This window comes from Enhydra lutris, unplaced genomic scaffold (genome assembly GCF_002288905.1).
Source record: "Enhydra lutris kenyoni isolate GAN:26980312 unplaced genomic scaffold, ASM228890v2 scaffoldscaffold17, whole genome shotgun sequence".
Lineage (NCBI taxonomy): Eukaryota > Metazoa > Chordata > Mammalia > Carnivora > Mustelidae > Enhydra > Enhydra lutris.
In genome coordinates, this window is record NW_019154101.1 from 42110279 (window position 1) to 42130873 (window position 20595).

At 40.0% G+C, this 20595-nt stretch overlaps 1 protein-coding gene across 1 annotated transcript in view; it reads right to left on the minus strand.

The window, feature by feature from the left end:
* Nucleotides 1-19397, minus strand: part of LOC111147624 (large tumor suppressor kinase 1) — a 52043-nt gene extending 32646 nt beyond the window's left edge. The window contains exon 1 of the mRNA XM_022503802.1: nt 19351-19397. The gene's annotated coding sequence lies outside the window, so the exon portion shown is untranslated. The remainder of the gene's footprint in view (nt 1-19350) is intronic.
* Nucleotides 19398-20595: the final 1198 nt, after the last annotated feature.

Here is a 20595-nt window from a genome sequence, read left to right on the forward strand (position 1 = left end):
CTGCTCTCTTTCTCTCTGCCTGCCTCTCTGCCTACTTGTGATCTCTGTCAAATAAATAAACAAAATCTTTAAAAAAAAAAAAAGTTCTATGAGAGCTTTTTTCTGTCTCATAATCACTGTTGAGTGCTATCAGAGACTGACATAATGAGCACTCAATGTATGTTTATGTTGATAAATGAAATACACGTGTCTTCTATGCATCCCTAGTTCCTTTATTTATTTATCTACTTTAAAGATTTTATTTATTTATTTGACAGAGAGAGACACAGCTAGAGAGAGAACACAAGCTGGAGGAGTGAGAAGGGGAGAAGCAGGCTTCCCACTGAGCAGAGAGCCGGATGCAGGGCTAGATTCCAGGACCCTGGGATCATGACCCGAGCCGAAGGCAGACATTTAACCACTGAGCCACCCAGGCTCCCTAAATATTTATTTATTAGAAAGAGCCCGAAAACAAGAGTCAGATGCTTAACTGATGGATGCACCCCTAAGTTCCCTAATTCTAGCCATGCTCTTCTGGATAATGCTCTAGTTTGTCATATCCTAGAGGTGCCAGAAAGTAATGGAAAAACAAAAAATTATTCAAGTATCTGTTCTGTTAATTTAAGCAATGTGAACTTGGCTTATTTATTTCTCTCAAAAACTGTCTCCTGAGACATAAAATGGTTGGAATAACAAGGTTTACTTTAAGGCTTGAATAAAGATTATGAGGAACAATGCAATACAACTAAAGAAACACAAGGGTTCAAAGATGAAGGATGCTGCTTGCAACACCATTTATAACGGCAAAACATGGTATCAATCTAGATGTTCATCAGTAATTTGTTTGAGCAATTGACAGTACATCTACATGTATGAAGCAGATGTAAAAAGAATGATGCAATTCTATCTAAATATACTGACAAGAATAGACACCCAGAACACCTTTTTTTTAAATTATTATTATTTTTTTAACAGACTTTATTTACTTGACGCAGAACAAGAGAGAGAACATAAGCACGGGGAGTAGCAGAGAGAGAGAGGGAGAGAGGGAGACGCAGGCTCTGCACTGAGCGGGAGTTCAACAGGGGGCTCAATCCCAGGACTCCAGGATCACGCCCTGAGCGGAAGGCAGATGCTTATGTGACTGAGCCACCCAGGTGCCCCCTCATAACACATTCTTAATTTAAAAGGGCAAGTTTTAAAACACTACAGGTAAAATAAAGCCATTTTCTATTTTAAAATTAGATTATTATTATGGCTGTATAGCTCTGGCCAACAACCACTGAATTGTATACTTTAAACAAGTACATTTTATGGTAAATAAATTATATCTTAGAGCTGTTAAAAATAAACACTTCTGGGGGGCTTCTGGGGAGCTCAGTCGGTTAAGCATACAACTCTTAATTTCGGCTCAGATCTCGATCTCAGGGTTATAAGATTGAGCCACATGTCAAGCTCTGTGCTGGGCATGGAACCTGCTTGAGATTCTCTTTCCCTCTCCCTTTGCTCCCTTCCACCACTCTCCCTTCTCACAAACAAACAAAAAACCCACAAAGAAAAAAACCAAATGCTTTATTTTTTAAAATTACACTTATGGATGTTAATTATACATACACATAAACGACTATTTGCAGTAGGCCTGAAAAAGGATGAAGTCCTGAAACAGACCATCAGAGGCAGTTTCCTGGTGACTCAATAATCAGTACTTCTGTGGTACAGTTCTTAGTTATGATCAATCCAATTCTACTTAACAAGAAGACCACATTTCTCCATTTTTAAAAACAAAAATGAACTCTGTCATTGTGTTGCTGAAAATCACACATATTCTGTCTACAACATAATCCAATCTACTGATAATTACTTCATAAATGAAATTAAGATGGACACATCTTATGCTTTTATGAAGAAAGCTGGCCCCTAATGATAAGCAGTTTTTCCTTAAGCCTTCCAAAAATATTAATAGCTTACTAATGAAATAGTTTACATTTCACAATCAGCTCACCAGTTTAAAATTTACAGAATTCCCCTTCTTGCCCTTCCTGAAAGGGAAAATATTTTCCATTTCCTGTTCTGCAACCTATCATTTTTCTGCCATCAAGGATTAACATCAGTGGTTATCCAATGTCATATTTAGTTCTTTCAATATCTGAGTTACATTTCATTCATAGCATCTAAGCATTTCATTAACACATCATTTATTTTGGGTTCCAATTCCAAGTTTAGTATCATTTTACTATTATTATTTTACCATTTCCAAAATCATTCTCCTTGATAGAGTAGAATAACAAATAACAAATAAGCATAAAAAATAACAAAAATAATAAAATAACAAAAAAAAATCATAATTTACTTTTCTGTCAATATACAACATTTGCTCCCATCCCTAACACAGAGCCTGGTAAACAGTAAGCTGTGCAAAAATATCTGCTGAACTAATAAATGCAAGTAACTTATCCCTTCTTTTTACCCTTAAAAAACTATAATCTTAGTTTTTTCTAATTATACAAAAATGTATCCTCATTGAAAAACTTTAATATTATATAATATAAAGTAGAAGTCCCTCATAATTCACCTCCCTCAACAGTAAGAATCTCTATAGTAGGCTGAATGATGGCATCCTGAAACAGATCTACTTCCTAATCCTTAGAATCTGTAAATGTTATCTTATTCGGAAATAGGGACTTTGCAGATGTCATTAAGGATTTTGAGATGGAGAGATTATCATGGATTATTCAGGTAAGCAGTACACAGAATTTTAAGTGTTATTCTGAGAAGAAGGGTGAGGGAGATCAGATACACACAGAAGCGGAAGAGGCAGTGTGTCTGAGGGGACAGAGAGTGGAGTGATGTTGTCAGAAGCCAAGGAAAGCTGGCAGCCAAAATGGCAAGGAACAGATTTTCTCCTAGAGCTTCTTGGAGGAAGAGTGGCCTTGTCAACACCTTGATTTTGGGTGAGTGATACTGAATTTGGATTTCTGGCCTCCAGAACTGTAAGAGAATAAATGTATGCTTTTTAAGACCTCATTTGTAGTGATTTGCCAGGTAAGCCAGAAGAAACTAATACAATCACTACCTATACGGCATATTTGAGACATTTTTCCAAAGAACATACAAAAATGGACAACAGATACATGAAAAAATGCTCAACATCACTAATCATCAGGGAAATGCAAACCAAAACCACAATGAGCTATCACCTTATATCTGTCAGAATGGCTACAATCAAAAAACAAGAAATAACAAGTGTTGATGAGGATGTGGGAAAAAGGAACCTTTGTATACTGTTGGTGGAAATGTAAATTGGTGAAACCACAGTAGAAAATAGTATAGATGTTCCTCAGAAAATAAAAAATAGAAATACCATACAACCCAGTAGTTCCATTACTGAATATTTACCCAACGAAAAATAAGAACCCTAATTAAAGACGATATAGGCATCCCAATGTTTACTGCAGCATTAGTTATCATAGCCAAGATATGGAAGCAACCTAGGTGTCCAAGGACAGATGAATGGATAAGGATGATGTGGTGTTTATAGATACAATGTTAATATTACTCAGCCATAAGAAAGAATGAGATGGGGGCACCTGGGTGGCTCAGTGGGGTAAGGGTCTGCCTTTGGCTCAGGTTATGATTCCAGGGTCCTGGGATCAAGCCCAATGTTGGGCTCCTTGCTCAGTGGGGAACCTGATTCTCCCTCTTCTCCCTGCTCATGCTCTCTTTCTCTTGCTCTGTATCTCTCAAACAAATAAATAAAATCTTTTAAAAAAAAGAGTGAGACATTGCCATTTGTGACAACATGAACAGAACTGAAGGGTATTATGCTAAGTAAAATAAGTCAGACAAAGACAAATACCATATGATTTCACTTATATGTGGAATCTAAAAAATGAGTGAACAAACAAAACCCAAAAACAAACCCACAGACACAGAGAAGACACTGATGGTTCTCAGAGCGGTAGGGACAGGGAATGGGCAAAATGGGTGAAGGAGAATGGGAAGTACAGGCCTCCAGTTATGAGATGTGTAAGCCACTGAATTGAAACGTACAGCATAGAGAATACAGTCAGTGGTATTGTAATGGCATTATATGGTGACAGATGGTAGCAACATTGTGGTAAGCGAAACATAACACAGAGTTGTCGGAGTAGTATACCTGCAACTCATGTAACACTATGTATCAACTCTACTTCAATTAAGATATTTTTAAATACTGCATATTCTAACATAATATTACTATAAATCAAAATGGGCTCAAAAAGGGGCGCCTGGGTGGCTCAGTCTGTTAATCTGCCTTTGGCTCAGGTAATGATCTCAGGGTCCTGGGATCAAGCTCTGTGTAGGGCTCCCTGCTCCACAGGGAGTCTGCTTCTCCCTCTCCTTCTGTCCCTCCCTCCCACTTATGCTCTCTCTCAAATTAATAAATTTTTTTTTTTAAAAACCAAAATGGAATCACAAAATATGACCTCATTTTACATAATACATGAATTTATAAGAAGAAAAGGCTGTGTTACCCAAACTTATCTGACCAAAGAACTTTCCTACCTCTGAGCATTTCATGAGATTCATTTCTATGGAATACATTTCAGCAAATGCTGAACCAGAGGCACCTGAGTGGCTCAGTTAGTTAAGCGTCTGCCTTTGGCTCAGGTCTGGGATGGAGTCCCACATAGGGCTCCCTGCTCAGCAGGGAGTTTGCTTCTCCCTCTCCCTCTGCTCCTTCCCCTGCTCATTCTCTCTTACTTGCTCATTCTCTCAAATAAATCAAATGAAGAAAAGAAAATGCTGGGCCAGTCATCCTAATCCTATATCCTGTAACTCTGTACTTGAATAATGTAACTTCTAACACTGTTAACATCTGAGGCTACAATGGTCCAGAAATGACTGTGTTCTGGTATATATGTAATAATGTGTTTTAAGTTAAAATAAATGAAAAATTAGTTTATGCTTAGCTTTTTCATCTACATGTTGGAACACTTATGAATAAAATATGATGTCTGGATTTTATTGTAAAATATGGTGTCTGGAATTTTATTTATTAAATAAAATTTGGTTTTGCAGAGAAGTAGATGGAGACATAGATGAGACCAAAGTAGCTGATGACTGTTGTAGCTGGGTGATGGGCACATGAAAGTTCATCATCCTATTCCCTTTACTTTTGTATGTGCTTGAAATTTTCTAAAACAAAGTTAACAACTAAAAAAGAAAAGAAATGACTACAGTGCTCTGGATCTTGAAATGGTTCTGCTGCAAATTATTCTTATTCAAATACAAAACACACAAAGAACACAAAGGTTTTTTTAATTTAAAGGAAAAATTAATTCTACACAATAACATCATTTTAACATTAGCTTTTCAGGGGAAATAACAGATGTTACCTTTTTTTTTTTTTAAAGATTTTATTTATTTATTTTAGGGAGGGAGAGAGAGCAAAAGCAGGAAGGACAGAGGGAGAAGGAGAATCTCAAGCAGACTCCATCCTGAACACAGAGCCTGTGAGGCTCAATCTCATAACCCTGAGATCATGACCTGAGCTGAAACCAAGAGTTGGACTCTCATCTGACTGTGCCGCCCAGGTACCCTGAATCATTATGTTTAAATGTTTGTTTCAAAAGATAATCCATACCATCAGATACCAATAATGATGGAATAGAGAAGTGTGACATATCTTTATCTAATTGGTCTTGATAAATCCTTGTGCCAGAAACGATATTTACATACTGCCCTCTATTTCCTAAATTAGTTCCTGCCAAAGCTCTATGAACTGATGTAATGTGTCAATTCTAATTGAGGCAGTTAGAAGACAGTGCTTCTCCATCTCTCTCTTCCTGCTTCAATGACAATGTTGGTCACATTTTGAGATGGTAGTTTCACAATATAGAGGGAATATGGGCTCCTAAGCCACTGAATGGTTTACTACTGAACCCCACTGGATTTTGTGTAAAGAAGAAAGAAATCTCTGTTGAGTTATACCACTGATATTTTGCAATGTTAACTACAAAACAGCCTAATATTATTGTGGAAATAGAGACCACCCAAGGGACACCTGGGTGGTTCTGTCAGTTAATGTCTGACTTGATCTCAGCTCAGGTCTTGATCTCAGGGTCATGAATTTGAGCCCTTGCAATGAGGCCTACTTAAAAAAAACTTCTTAAATAAATAAATACATACATACATACATACATACCACTAAAAATAAGCAGAATCTACTTATGAACAGCTTGCCACAGCAAGGGAGTCAGGCAGTTACCATCTCTTTGGCAGAGATTCAAAGGCAGGCAGGGGAATGAAAAAGCTTTAAACTGAATAAAAGGGAAGACATCAGGTATGCTCTGCCACAAGGAAGCTGGAGCCCAGCTAACTTGAAGCAGGGCATCCTATGTGATTGGTTGGGGGTATATTTGTCTTTCCCTGATTAGTCCTGAGTCAGAAGTTGGCAGTTACTGACGAAGACCTGGCTGTTTGGGCCTATTGCTACTGAGGCTGTGGGTCACAGTTCTATTTTCATATATGATCTCGCCATTGTCTATCTGCCCATTTGGTCTCTCATTCTCTTAATACAGAAATTGGTACCTAGAGGGGCGCCTGGGTGGCTCAGTGGGTTAAAGCCTCTGCCTTCGGCTCAGGTCATAATCTCAGGGTCTTGGGATCAAGCCCCGCATCAGGCTCTCTGTTCAGTGGAGAGTCTGTTTCCCCCTCCCCCTCTGCCTGCCTCTCTGCCTACTTGTGATCTCTTTCTGTCAAATAAATAAAATCTTAAAAAAAAAAAAAAAAAGATGAAGAAATTGGTACCGAGAAGTGATGTGCTACTATAACAGATACCCTAATACAGTATAGATTTAGTAGTTAGGCAAAGAGCTTCAAGGAAAGTGATACTGGGGCTGGAAAAATGAAGAACCATGTTTTACAGTGGCTGAATATTTGGTAAAGCTGTTGCCTATTATAACTTACAAGGTGACAAAGAGTCTACTGAATTTGTAGTTTTATAAAATAGAGTTTGAAAATGAGAATCTTAGAAGTGTATGTTGGCTGCTATTGGCTATTTGGCAAAGTATTATAAATAAATGATAAGGTCAGGAAAGAAGTAGCTGATTTGCAAACAGAAATAGGAAGGAATAGACAGAAATTTAAAATCCTGCAGGGTTGGAATGCAGCCTGATCTAGACCCCAAACAGGAAGAGATGGAATTAAAAGGCTCAGCACAGATGTCCACTAGCATCTCTCAGCTGACTTAAAGTACCTCAGTGGTAAAACCCACTCTAAGGGGATAGCTGCATCTCAAATAACCAACTGAGTATAGAAATGGGAGCTCTCAAATTTTTGGAAGAGGTTACTAACACATATGAAATATGGTTTTTGACCCATGGAATTGACTAGAACTAAACACATCAGAGGCTTACTAACTTTGAGAAAATAACTTTAATTTTTTTTTCAAAAAAATACTCAAACTCTGATTTTTTAAAGAAGCCTTTGACTATTTATTTATTTATTTTAAGATTTTATTTATTTATTTGACAGAGAGAGAGGGTTCATTCACAAGTAGGCAGAGAGGCAGACAGAGAGAGGGGGAAACAGGCTCCCTGCTGAGCAGAGAGCCCAACGTGGGGCTCGATCCCAGGACCCTGAGACCCTGACCTGAGCCGAAGGCAGAGGCTTTAACCCACTGAGCCACCCAGGTGCCCCAGCCTTTGACTATTTATAATTTAAATCCCTGAGGCTCCCAACTTCCACGAACCATAATCTAGATGAGAAAGATTTGTACCTTTTAAAGAGGGACTATTCTCCCAAAGCTCACACTTCCCTATGTAGCCAAGGATGATAATGGAAAAAAAACTCCCAAAGAGGTTCTTTGAGGGAACAATGGTCAAGGGTCACAGAAAACAATGAATGAGGATGGAGTTCTTTCCATATAATTGGATTAAGGTCCAATTAAAGAAAATCCCCTACCTCCATAGCCAGTTGCTTTCAAGACCTGCCTATTGAGATTTCAAAATTATTACGGATCAGCAATTACTGCTATTTCCTATTCTTCTCCTTTTCTAATAGTAGTGCTTATTAAGGCCCTGCCATTCTTGTTATACCCCTGTGTACTGTGGTTGAGTGAATGAGTGAGAGGGGATAGAGAGGAGGACAAAGAATGAAAACAAAGATAACTGAACAAGTCTCTGGACCAAAAGGAACCATATTTGGACCTGAAGAGGACATTACTGGACATATGGGCCACAGGGCCTGTGAATCTAGCTATTGCTGCTTAGGGCCCAATAAACTATCAAAAGAACAATGTAGTACTATGAACATCTTTTGAAAATAAGTACAGTGTTTTGTTGATTGTAAGATACATGCTTTCCACATTCTATTATTTCTGAAACTGAGTACATACACAAGTCAATATTTATTTATTTTTAAAGATTTTCTTTTCTCTTTTTCTTTTTTAAGCAGGCTCTATGCCTAGCATGGAGCCCAAAGCAGAGCTTGAACTCATGAACCTAAGATAAAGACCTGACCTGAGATCAAGAGTCAGATGCTTAATGGACTGAGCCACCCAGGGAGCCCCTTAAGATTTTTATTTTACTTTTAAATATTTTTTTTTCAAAGATTTTATTTCTTGAGAGAGAAGAGAAAGAGAGAGCACCCTAGTGAGCAGGGGGAGGGGAGAGAGAATCTGAGGCAGACTCTGCATTTAGTACAAAGCCTAACACAGGGCTCAATGATCTCATGACTATGAGATCATGACCTGAGCCAAAACCAAGATTCGGTCACTTAACCAACTGAGCCACCCAGGCGTCCAAAATTTTACTTTATTTATTTGTTTGTTTGTTTGTTTTTACTGCAACAGAGCCATGATTATATTATTCTCTTTGCATGGGCTAGAATCAGTGCTATGGATTTTGCATGCATTCTTTCATTTAAAGTTTTTTTTTTTTTTTTTTTTTTAACATGTAACATATTATTTGCTTCAGGGGTACAGGTCTGTGAATCACCAGACTTACACAATTCACAGCACTCACCACAGGACATAATCTCCCCAGTGTCCATAACTGAGCCACCCTATCCCTTCTCCCCCACCCCAGCAACCCTGTTTCCTGAGATAAAGAGTCTCTTACAGTTTGTCTCCCTCCCTGGTCCCATCTTGTCAAAATTTTGTTTATTTTTTGTTTAAATACTTTATTTATTTATTTAACAGAGAGAAAGAGAGAGATATCACAAGTAGGCAGAGAGATGGACAGAGAGGGAGAAGCAGGCTCCTCACTGAGCAGAGTGCCTGATGTGGGCCTCGATCCCAGGACCCCAAGACCATGACCTGAGCCAAAGGCAGAGGCCCAACCCACTGAGCCATCCAGGTGCCCCCCAAATTTTATTTTTACGTAATTTCTATACCCAACGTGGGGCTCAAACTTATAACCCCGAGATGAAGAGTTGCAAACCCTACCAACCAAGGCAGGCAGGTGTCCCTTAAAGTCAATATTTAAAGAAATGTTGCCATCTCCAAAGCAGAGAAGTTCTGGAACAGCAGACAGTGCACATAGCTAATTTGACCATAAATAAAAGGTGAAATTCCCTTGTCATTTCCACTCCGGGTGTGTATTTATAAGTAGGCTCCACCCCAAGCATGGAGCCCAATGTGGGATTTGAACTCATAACCCTGAGATGGAGACCTAAACTGAGATAAAGATCTGACACTTAACTGACTGAGCCACCCATGTGCCTTCAACTGTGTTATTTTCATTGGCAACATCACATATGGTTGAATCTAGATCCTTGATTGTCAAAATGTCTTCAAAAAGATTCTACTACCATGCAGCATTATGTACTCAGGAACTGTCATCCAATAGGCAATGCAATTAAAGGTATAAAGAACTGCCAAATTTAGGTGAGATCACAGAATTTTCAGAGGTAGGAGAGATTCATGAAGTACATACACATCAAAGTCGTTTGAGTTATCACCATCAAATGTTTAATTTCCAGCAATAACTCACTTAGCTAAGAAAAAAATAGTTTAAGCAAAGACAAGACAAAATCAGTATTCTTCAATATACCTCAAAATTATATACTCAGTTATAAAAACAATAAAAGTGGCATGTCACCATGTTATGTGTCAACTACCCCAAAGCCCAAAGAAATCCAGCCTTATTCACATTCAGAATTTTTTCTGAATGTGAATAAGGCTGAGATTCAAACTTTTTTGCCACCAAAAAAATGAAAAAGGTATACAATTTACTGGATAAATGTATGCTATTGAAAGTTAATAAAAAACTATGTTTAGGGGCACATGACTGGGTCAGTCAGTGGAGCACATGACTCTCAATCTCGGGATTTAAGTTTAAGCTCCACGATGGGTACAGAGATGACTTAATTTAAAAAATGTTTTAAGAAATATTATTGAGGGGCCTGGGTGGCTCAGTCATTAAGCATCTGCCTTCGGCTCAGGTCATGATCCTAGGGTCCTGAGATCGAGCCCGCATTGGATTCCCTACTCGGTGGGAGGCCTGCTTCTCCATCTCGAACTCCCCCTGCTTATGTTCCCTCTCTGTCAATTAAACGGATAAAATCTTTGGAAAAAAATATATATTATTGAAAAAATTAACTATGGGGCATCTGGGTGCCTCAGGCAGATAACTGTCTGCCTCCCTCTCTGGTCCTGATCCCAGTGTTCTGGGATTAAGCCCCACGTCAGGCTCCACATTCAGCAGGGACCTGCTTCTCCTTCTCTCCCTCCCTCTGTCCCTTCCCCCGTTTGTGCTCTCTTGCTCACTCGCTGTCTCAAATAAATAAAATCTTTTTTGAAAAAAGGAAAAAATTGACTATAAAAAACAACTATGCTTCTTTTACTTTCCCTGAAATACTGTTACTAAACAGATGGTTTTAGACTTACCGTTCAGAATTTCTTGAAACTGAGAAAATATAACAATGCAACCTTATTTTTCTAAGTAACTAAATAATGAATTACATCATGTATATGTACTATAATTTATCTATCCCCTACTCATGGGCATTTAGGTTGTTTCCAATTTTTGCTATTATAATGTTTCAAACACTGGTAACTTTAATTGTACTGGTAATATCCTAGTTCTGAGGATGGGTGGTGAGCTCACAATTTTTTTTTTATTATGATCATAGCTTACATGTATATAACATATTCCTTGTAAATACCAAAACTAGTTCATTAAAAAATGTGACAATAAAAATTGCTGTCCACACATTGTTGAGCACTTCCCTTAAGATAAATTCCCAGGCATTGCGTGGCTTAGTTGGTTAAGTGTATGACTCTGGATCTCAGCTCAGGTCTCGATCTCAGGACTGTTCAAAACCCATGTTGGGCTCTATACTGGGCATGGAGCCTACTTAAAATAAAATAAAATAAAATAAAAATAAATTCCCAGAACTGGAATTACTGCATCAAAGAGAATACACATAGGCATATCTATTTTTATTTGGCTTCTCTTTACTGTTTCAGATACCTTTTTTTTTTTTTTTAAAACAAACTGAAGGCCTGTGACAACCCTGCTTTGAACAAATCTATTGACACCATTTTTCCAGTAGTATTTGCACACTTCATGTCTCTGTGCCATATTTTGGTAAATCTTGAAGTATTTCAAAACTTTTCATTATTATTACATTTGTTATCATGATCTGTGATTGGTGATATCTGATGTTATTACTGTAATTGATTTGGTACACCATGAACTGCACCTATACAAGATAGCAAATTTGATAAATGTAGCTATTCTGACTGTTCCACCAACCAGTTGTCCCCCAGTCTCCTTAGGTATCCCTAGTCCCTGAGACACAACAACACTGAAATTAGTAACCCTATTAATAACCTTATAATGGCCTCTAAGTGTTCAAGTAAAAGGAAGATTTGCAGGTCTCTTGCTTTATATCAAAGCTAAAAACGATTAAGCATATTGAAGAAGGCATGTCAAAAGCTGACAAGCCAAAAGGTAGGCCTCCTGTGCCAGTTAGCTAAGTTGTGAATGCAAAGGAAAAGATTTTTGTTTTATTTTTTTTTAAGATTTACGTATGTATGTATTTATTTAGTTTCAAAGATTTTATTTATTTGACAGACAGAGAGAGACCACAAGTAGGTAGAGAGGCAGGAAGAGAGAGAGGGGGAAGCAGGCTCCCCACCAAGCAGAGAGCCTGATGCGGGCCCAGATCTCAGGACCCTGAGATCATGACCCGAGCTGAAGGCAGAGGTTTGACCCACTGAGCCACCCAGGTGCCCCTGTTTTATGAATTTATTTTAAAGAAAAAGAGTGAAAATGCAAGCGGAGGTAAGGGCAGAGGTAAAGAATCTTTCAGGCCGACTCCCCACTGATGAGGAGTTTGCGGTGGGGCTGGATCCCACGTCCTATGAGATCATGACCTGATCAAGAGTCAGACACCGAACTGAGCCACCCAGACAACCCAAGAAAAATTCTTTTAAGATTTTTTATTTATTAATTTGAGACAGAGAGATACAGAGAGAGAGAGCATGAGCAGGGGGAGAGGCAGAGGGAGACGGAGAAGCTGACTCCCCACTGAGCAGAGAGCCCAACGACAACGTGGGGCCCGATCCCAGGAACCTGGGTTCATGACTTGACTGAAGGCAGACACTTAACCATCTGAGCCCCCCAGGTGCGCCCCCAGGAAAAGTTCTTAAAGGAAATTAAAAGTGCTACTCCAGCAGTGCCTGACTGACTCAGTTGGTAGAGCATGTGACTCTCAATCTCAGGGTTGTTAAGTTTGAGCCCTACGATAGATATATAGAGTACTTGAAAATAAAAATCTTTAAAATAGAAAAATAATAAATAAAAGTGCTACTCCAATGAATGCATGAATGATTAAAAAAGTGAAATGCCCTTACTGCTGATATAAGTTTCGGTGGTTTGTGTAACTGATCAAAACGAGCCACAACATTACCTTAAGCCAAAGCCTAATCCAGAGCATGGCCCTCCCTAACTCTCTCCAATTCTGTGAAGACAGAGAGGTAAAGACTGCAGAAGAAAAGTCTGAAGCTAGCAGAGGTAGGTTCTTGAGATTTAGAGAAAAAAGCCATTCCCGTAACATAAAGTGCAAGGTGAAGCAGCCAAGTACCAATTTAGAAGGTGCATCAAGTTATCTAGAAAATCTAGCTAAGATAACTAAGAAAGGGGTTCCACTAAATAACAGACTTCCAGTGTAGGTGAAACAGCCTCTATTGGAAGAAAATGCCATTTGGCCTTTCATAGCCACTGAGAAGTCAATGCCGGGCTTCAAAGCTTCAAAGGACAAGCCAACTCTCTTGTTAGAGTCTAATGCAGCTAGTGACTTTAAGATGAAGCCAATGTTATGTTCATTTACCATTCCAAAAATCCTAGGGCCCTTAACAATTACACTAAATCTACTCTGCTTCTGCTTTATAAATGCAACAACAATGCCTGGATGACAGAACATCTGTTTACAACATGGTTTACTGAATACTTTAAGCCCATTGTTGAGATCTACTGCTCAGAAAAAAAGATTCCTTTCAAAATATTACTGTTCATTGACAATGTACCGGGTCACGCATGAGCTCTGATGGAGATGTACAATGAGATTTATGTTGTTTTCATGCCTGCTAACACCACATCTATTCTGCAGTCCATGTATTCTGAGGTTATTTCAACTTTCAAGTATCATTATTTAAGAAATACATTTCATAAGGCTGTAGGTGCCATACACAGCGATTCCTCCGATATATCTGGGTAAAGTAAGCCGAAAACCTTCTGGAACGATTCATCATTCCAGATGCCATTAAGAACATTCATAATTCATGGGAAGAGGTCAAAATAGCAGCATTAAGAGGAGTGTGAAAGAAGCTGATTCTAACCTTTATGGATGATGTTGAGGGGTTCAAGACTGCAGTGGAGGAGTAACTACAGATGTGATGAGACCTCATAACAAAACTCTTATGAATGAGGGGTTGTTTCTTATGGATGAGCAAAGAAAGTAGTTTCTCAAGATGGAATCTACTGCTGGTGAAGATGCTGTGAAGATTGCTGAAGTGACAACAAAGGATTTAGAATATTATATAAACTTAAGGAGTTTCTTAACTTAGTTGAGAAAGCAGCGGCAAGCTTTGAATGGACTGGCTCCAATAAATACTGAAAGAAGTTCTACTGTGGTTAAAATGTTATCAAACAGGGCGCCTGGGTGGCTCAGTTGGTTAAGCGACTGCCTTCAGCTCAGGTCATGATCCTGGAGTCCCAGGATCGAGTCCCGCATCAGGCTCCCAGCTCCACTGGGAGTCTGCTTCTCCCTCTGACCTTCTCCTCGCTCATGCTCTCTCTCACTGTCTCTCTCTCTCTCAAATAAATAAATAAAATGTTTAAAAAAAAATGTTATCAAACAGCTTTGTGTGCTACAGAGAAATTGTTCATGAAAGGAATAGTTGAGGGATATAGCAAACGTCACTGGTGTCTTATTTTAAGAAACTGCCACATCCCCCCAACCTTCAGCAACCACCACCCTGATCAGTCAGCAGCCATCAACATGGAGGCAAGACCTTCCACCAGCAAAAAAATTATGACTTGCTAAAAGCTCAGATGATGGTTAGCATTTTTTAGCAGTAACATATTTTTAAATTAGGATGTATTTATTATCTTTTTAGACATAATGCTATCGCACTATCAGTAGACTACAGTATAGTGTAAACATGACTCTTACATGCTGGGAAACCAAAAAATTCATTTGACTTGCTTTATTACAATATCTGTTTTATTGCAGTGGTCTGGAACTAAACCCGCAATATCTCCAAGATATGCTCATATTTAAAATACTGACATCTGAATGGCTAAAATCAAGAACAAAAGGACAACAAATGTTGGTGAGGATGTGCAGCAAAAGGAACCCTCTTGCACTGTTGGTGGGAATGCAAACTGGCACAGCCACTGTGGAAAACAGTTCCTCAAAATGTTAAAAATGGAACTACCCTTAGATCTAGTAACTGCACTACTGGGTATTTACCCCCAAAATACAAAAACGCTAATTCAAAGGGATCCATGCACCCCTATATTTATAGCAGCATCATTTGTAATAGCCAAATTGGAAGCAGCCCAAGCACCCACCAACAGATGAATGGATAAAGATGTAGTGCATACATATGCACTGGAATATTACTCAGCCATAAAAGAGAATGAAATCTTGCCACTTTTAAGGACAGGGCTGGAGAAATAGACCCTTAATTATACAGAACTGATGGTTACCAGAGGGGAGGTGAGTGGGGGAGATGGGTAAAATAGGTGATAGGGATTAAGGAGTGCACTTGTGGTGATGAGCACTGGATGGTGTATGGAATTGTTGAATCACTATATTATACACCTGAAATATAACACTGTATGTTAACTAAACTGCAGTTTAAAAAAATAAAATACAATTTTTGAAAAAGGAAAAAATAATAAAGAGCTATGTCAAAAAATAAAATAAAATAAAATAAAATTCTGACACTTATTGTCAGATTGCCTTCTAGAAAGGTGTATGAATTTACAATTCCAACCAACCAACAAGATATACTCAACACTGGCAATAACAAATCTTAGTAATCTCTGCTAATTGCAAATGTAAAGATTCAAATTAATAATAAATGAAGAGAAATTTTTAAAAAGATTTTTCTATTTGACAGACAGAACATCATAAGTAGGCGAGGCAGGCAGAGAGAGAGGGGGAAGCAGACTCTCCACTGAGCAGAGAGCCTGATATGGGGCTTGATCCCAGGACCCCGAGATCATGACCTAAGCCGCAGGCAGAGGCTTAACCCACTGAGCCACCGAGGCACCCCAATAAAGAGAGTTTTTTTTTTTTATATTTTTTTTTAAAGATTTTATTTATTTATTTGACAGAGATCACAAGTAGGCAGAGAGGCAGGCAGAGAGAGAGGAGGAAGCAGGCTCCCCGCCGAGCAGAGAGCCCGATGTGGGGCTCGATCCCAGGACCCTGGGATCATGACCTGAGCCGAAGGCAGAGGCTTTAACCCACTGAGCCACCCAGGCGCCCCATAAAGAGAGTTTTTAAAAAAGAATTCTTCAAAGCAAAATAGCTTACCAGGAACTCATGTTACATTGGTGTCAGATTAATCTTCCAAATAAATAGTTCTGATCATGTCACTTTCCTACTCTAGAACCCTCAATGACTCCTTTAAATTAGTGGTTAGAGAGCCTTGGAGTCAAGCTGCAGGGTACAAATCCCAGTTCTACCACTAACTGGCTGTGTAATCTTGGCAAGCTGTGCCTCACTTTCTCCTTCAAATGTGGGCAATAATGGTCCGATCTAATCAGGTTATTTTGAGCATTATGCTCAAAATACAGTTTAATACAGTTGACCCTTGAACAACACAGGGGTTCGGGTTGTTGATCCCTATGCAGTTCAAAATCTGAGTATAACTTTTGCCTTCCCCAGAACTTAACCATTAAGAGCCTACTGTTGACCAGAAGACTTACGGTTAACACAGTTAACACACGTTAACACAGTTAACATATACTTTGTATAAGTATTATACTCTGTACTCCTACAAAACATCTTTTTCTTAGTTTATTTCAGTATTTCTAGGTTATCCAATTCATCCATGAGGTTTTTTTTTTTTTAATTTTATTTATTTATTTGACACAGAGAGAAATCACAAGTAGGCAGAGAGGCTGGCTGGGGTTGGGGGGGGAGTGCAGACTCCCTGCTGAGCAGAGAGCCTGATGTGGAACTCGATCCCAGGACCCTGAGATCATGACCTGAGCCGAAGACAGCGGCTTAACCCACTGAGCCACCCAGACGCCCCTCATCCGTGAGTTTTTTCAAATTGTTGCAAATCTCCAAAATATTTTCCAATATATTTAATGAAAAAAATCTGTGTATAAGTAGACCTGCACACTTCATATCTGTGTTGGTCAAGGGTCAATTGCGTATGTCAAATATAGAATAAATGACCAACTCAATAATGTCAGTCATTTATCTTATCTCTTTTCACTATCCTACCCAGCCTCTCCCCAGTGTACCTTATACTCTAATCAAGCCAAATTACTTGATCTCAGCTTTTGTATCTGTGCTTTTCTGTCTTGTGCTTTTCTACCTTCATGTCCTTACTCATTCTGTTTCTTGGGAGAGCTCCTGCCATATCTCATCTTGTAGAAATTATACCCAACTTTTAAGGTGCCATTCACATGCCATCTTCACAAAGATTTCACTGACCTGCCTGTTTGTTATCCTTCTCTGAATTGTAAAGGCACTTTGCATAGTCAAACAAAACCTACATTTTTGCCCTACTCTTGTAGTTGTTTCATTTTTCCTACTAGATTACAGATTCAGAGAGAACAGGGTATCTTAAATATATATATCCCCCCATACACACTCCAGTTGAAGAAATGGATCTAGACCAAGTTCACACAGCCAACTGGAGGTCACACTAGAAACAAAATCCGCACATCCTGAACTAGCCCAGTGCTCTTCTCATCAGAACCTGCATCTTGAGTTTCCTAAAGGCAGGGATCATGACTCATTCTTTTAAGGAACATTTAAATTGGTTAGACTGAGCAGACAAAACCTCCATTTCTTTGAAACTTCAGACCTTTATCAAATATGCAAATGTCAGCAAACCCAAACAATTTTTGGTTATTCAACTTGGGGAAAAACCAGGTACCATTACTCAATAGGATTTCAAAGTGTTACCTTGGGTTGAATTAGGTTTATAAAAAAGGATGGCCTGTCTCAATGCTTTGACTAAGTTCGGAGAATAGCAACAGTAGTAGTATGTATTGTTTTTCAGCAGCATATAGTCTCAGTTGTTTAGACAGCAATATTCAAGACTCTCTTGCTTACTGATGACATTTTCTTCACTTTGCTTCCTACAAAGCTGATAAAAAGTGAAAACTACCACTATATTTTATCTTGTGCTGAAAAATGATTGCTATTTCTACTTGATAAAAATGTTGTTCAATGACTAAATAACTTTGTGGTCTACAAAAAAACCACTAATCTAAAAATAACATCTAGAATGAAAACTAAATAATCAGAGTTGGATCTATTCCAAGGCTATAAGTTATACAGAGTAACAATGACTAGCATTAAAAACAAAACAACCTATAGAAGAAAACAGATATCATACCCCCCCCCAAAAAAACCCTACAATTTTTTCATACCAAAAAAAAATTGTAGAAGTATCTGTTTATTTGCTTTTGGAAAGAGGCAAGGCAATTAAATAGGTATTCAGGCACAGAAAGATTGTGCCTTCCCCAGCCTGTGCCACGATCTAGTTTCTTGCAGCAGCAGCTGATCAGAGGAACACAATGCTACTTCTTTTACTGTTAAATCAATTAAATTCCTCCACTGCCTTAGGGAATCAACTAGCTCATTTTACCTGCCTACAAACTTATTAAAGGAAAGAAATAACCTTACTTAAATCACAAATGTAGCTATCTTAGCAAAGATCATTCATTCCAATTATAATTTTCTACCTTTTCTTCCTCCTGAAGGGAGTCTGATAAAGAATTTTAATTTTCAATAAATAATCCATAAAGGCCTGACAAGCTTCATGACCCTGGGTGAACTGACACAACATTCGTGTGTGAGACTCTATTTATTTACTTATTTTTCACTAGTTTTAGGAATAACTTCTACACAACGATATATATATATATATATATATAAAGTCATAGTAACATATGGGGTGACAAACATTAAACTTTGTTCTCTTAGAAAATAGCTTTCAATTGGAGAAGTCAGAGAATGGGGTTAAATCAAATCACTGCGGAGTCATTCTTCGCGATCCAAGTTTTGTTTTGAAGTTACAACAAGTAATATTCCTTTCCTTTTCTTTCCCTCATTTTATTTAGGTACACATTCCTACCCCATAAAAATCCTTCCGTCCCTGCTACCCCTCTTAGCTTATGAACAGTAAGCTAACATTACATTGGACTGGAAACAGAAATCCCCAGGCTTTCTTCAAGGTAAATCCAGGATCGAGTCTCTCTGGGATGCAAAGAACTGCAATTTTCTTTCAAAACCACCTTTCGCTTTTCTTCCTTCCTAAACACTGACCCGTCCCTGTTCGGGTAAGGGTGAAAGCGGGACACTCCGCGCAAAGCCACTACCTAGCCAAACTCTCCCCAAGCCAACCTGCACTTCCAAGGCGGCGGTGCCTGCAGCTCTTCCTTCAGCCCCGGGCGCGGCCAACCCTCGCTTCCCCAGGGCAGGGCTCAGCTCAGGTCCATGCAACTAGCTAAATCAGGCCCGCACCGGGCCAACTCGGCCCGGCCCGCCCGCCGGTCCACAGGAGCCTCTGGACCCCAGCCAGCGGCGCTGGGCGTGGGCCCCGGCCGCCACCGCCCCGCCAACTCCGGCTCGGGAGGAGAGAGTGCGCCCCACCCGCTACACCAGCCCCAGACCTACCTGCAGGGGAGAGCAGGGCTCCTGGACAGCGGCCACGGGCCCAAGGACGGTAGCCCAGGCGACTGGAGCCCGTCCCAGAGACCCCAGGTATCCCTGGTGGGGCAGGGCGGAGAGAGACGTCGGGGGGCTGCCGCGGGCCAGCGCGGCCCGTCGCGGGGGTCGCGAGGACCTGGCTCTCCCCTCAACACCAGTCCACCGCCGCCGCCGCCATTTTGCCTTCCACTCGGTGTCGCCGCCGCCGCACTCCGCCGCAGGTTTCCCGGATGTAGGCATTTCCCGGCGTCGCTTGCGCGGGGGCCGAGGACTGGGGGCTTCTGATCGCTCGGCCGCCGGCGGCCAGAGCGCCGCTTGCGGCCTCCTGCCTTCCGCCGGTTGTCCTCTCTTCAGCGTTGTTGGCGAGCGTCGCCCCCGCCTGGCGCTGACCAGGTGACTCGCCCCGGCTCGTGGGATCGGGCTTTCCCCCTTCCAAGTCCACTCGTTTGAGAGTCTGTCTCTCTCTTTTAATTGAGCTCTTTCTGTGCACGGAAAGAGAATAAGACGCGCAATAAGGAGTTTAATTCTCAGAACGAAACGTCAGTGATTTACTCTGAAACCTGGCTGTGGGCGCTAGGATCGAGATTTCTAGAGGCTTTGAAATGAATTGAGTTTTGCTTAGCCCTCTCCCTGAATAAGTCCGTAGTTAAGTGTTTGCTGAATCAGCCAGCTTAATATATTCTTGAGCCAGGAAGGGTTAACAGAGTTTGGAGATTTTTAACCTGTCAACCGAATCGGTAGACGGGGAAGTCATTATTGCCATAACTGGAATAACGGCGAATGCCAGAAGGGGTTTTATTTCCTGCTAAGTTGAATTAGAAGTTTTGGATGAGATCATTGGTTTTTTTTTTTTTTTTTAAGATTTTATTTATTTATTTGACAGAGAGATCACAAGCAGGCAGAGAGGCAGGCAGAGAGAGAGGAGGAAGCAGGCTCCCCTAGAGAGCAGAGAGCCCGAAGCGGGGCTCGATCCCAGGACTCTGAGATCATGACCTGAGCCGAAGGCAGCGGCTTAACCCACTGAGCCACCCAGGCGCCCCGAGATCATTGGGTTTATGGTATTTGAAAGTAGCATATACCCTTTGTAAAGCGAGCCTTTGCCACATTTGCCTCTAGAAAATAGTGTTTTCAACCATCTTTCTTTCTTTTAGATTTTGTTAAAAAAAATTATTTGATACACAGAGAGAGAGACAATGAAAGAGGGAATACAAG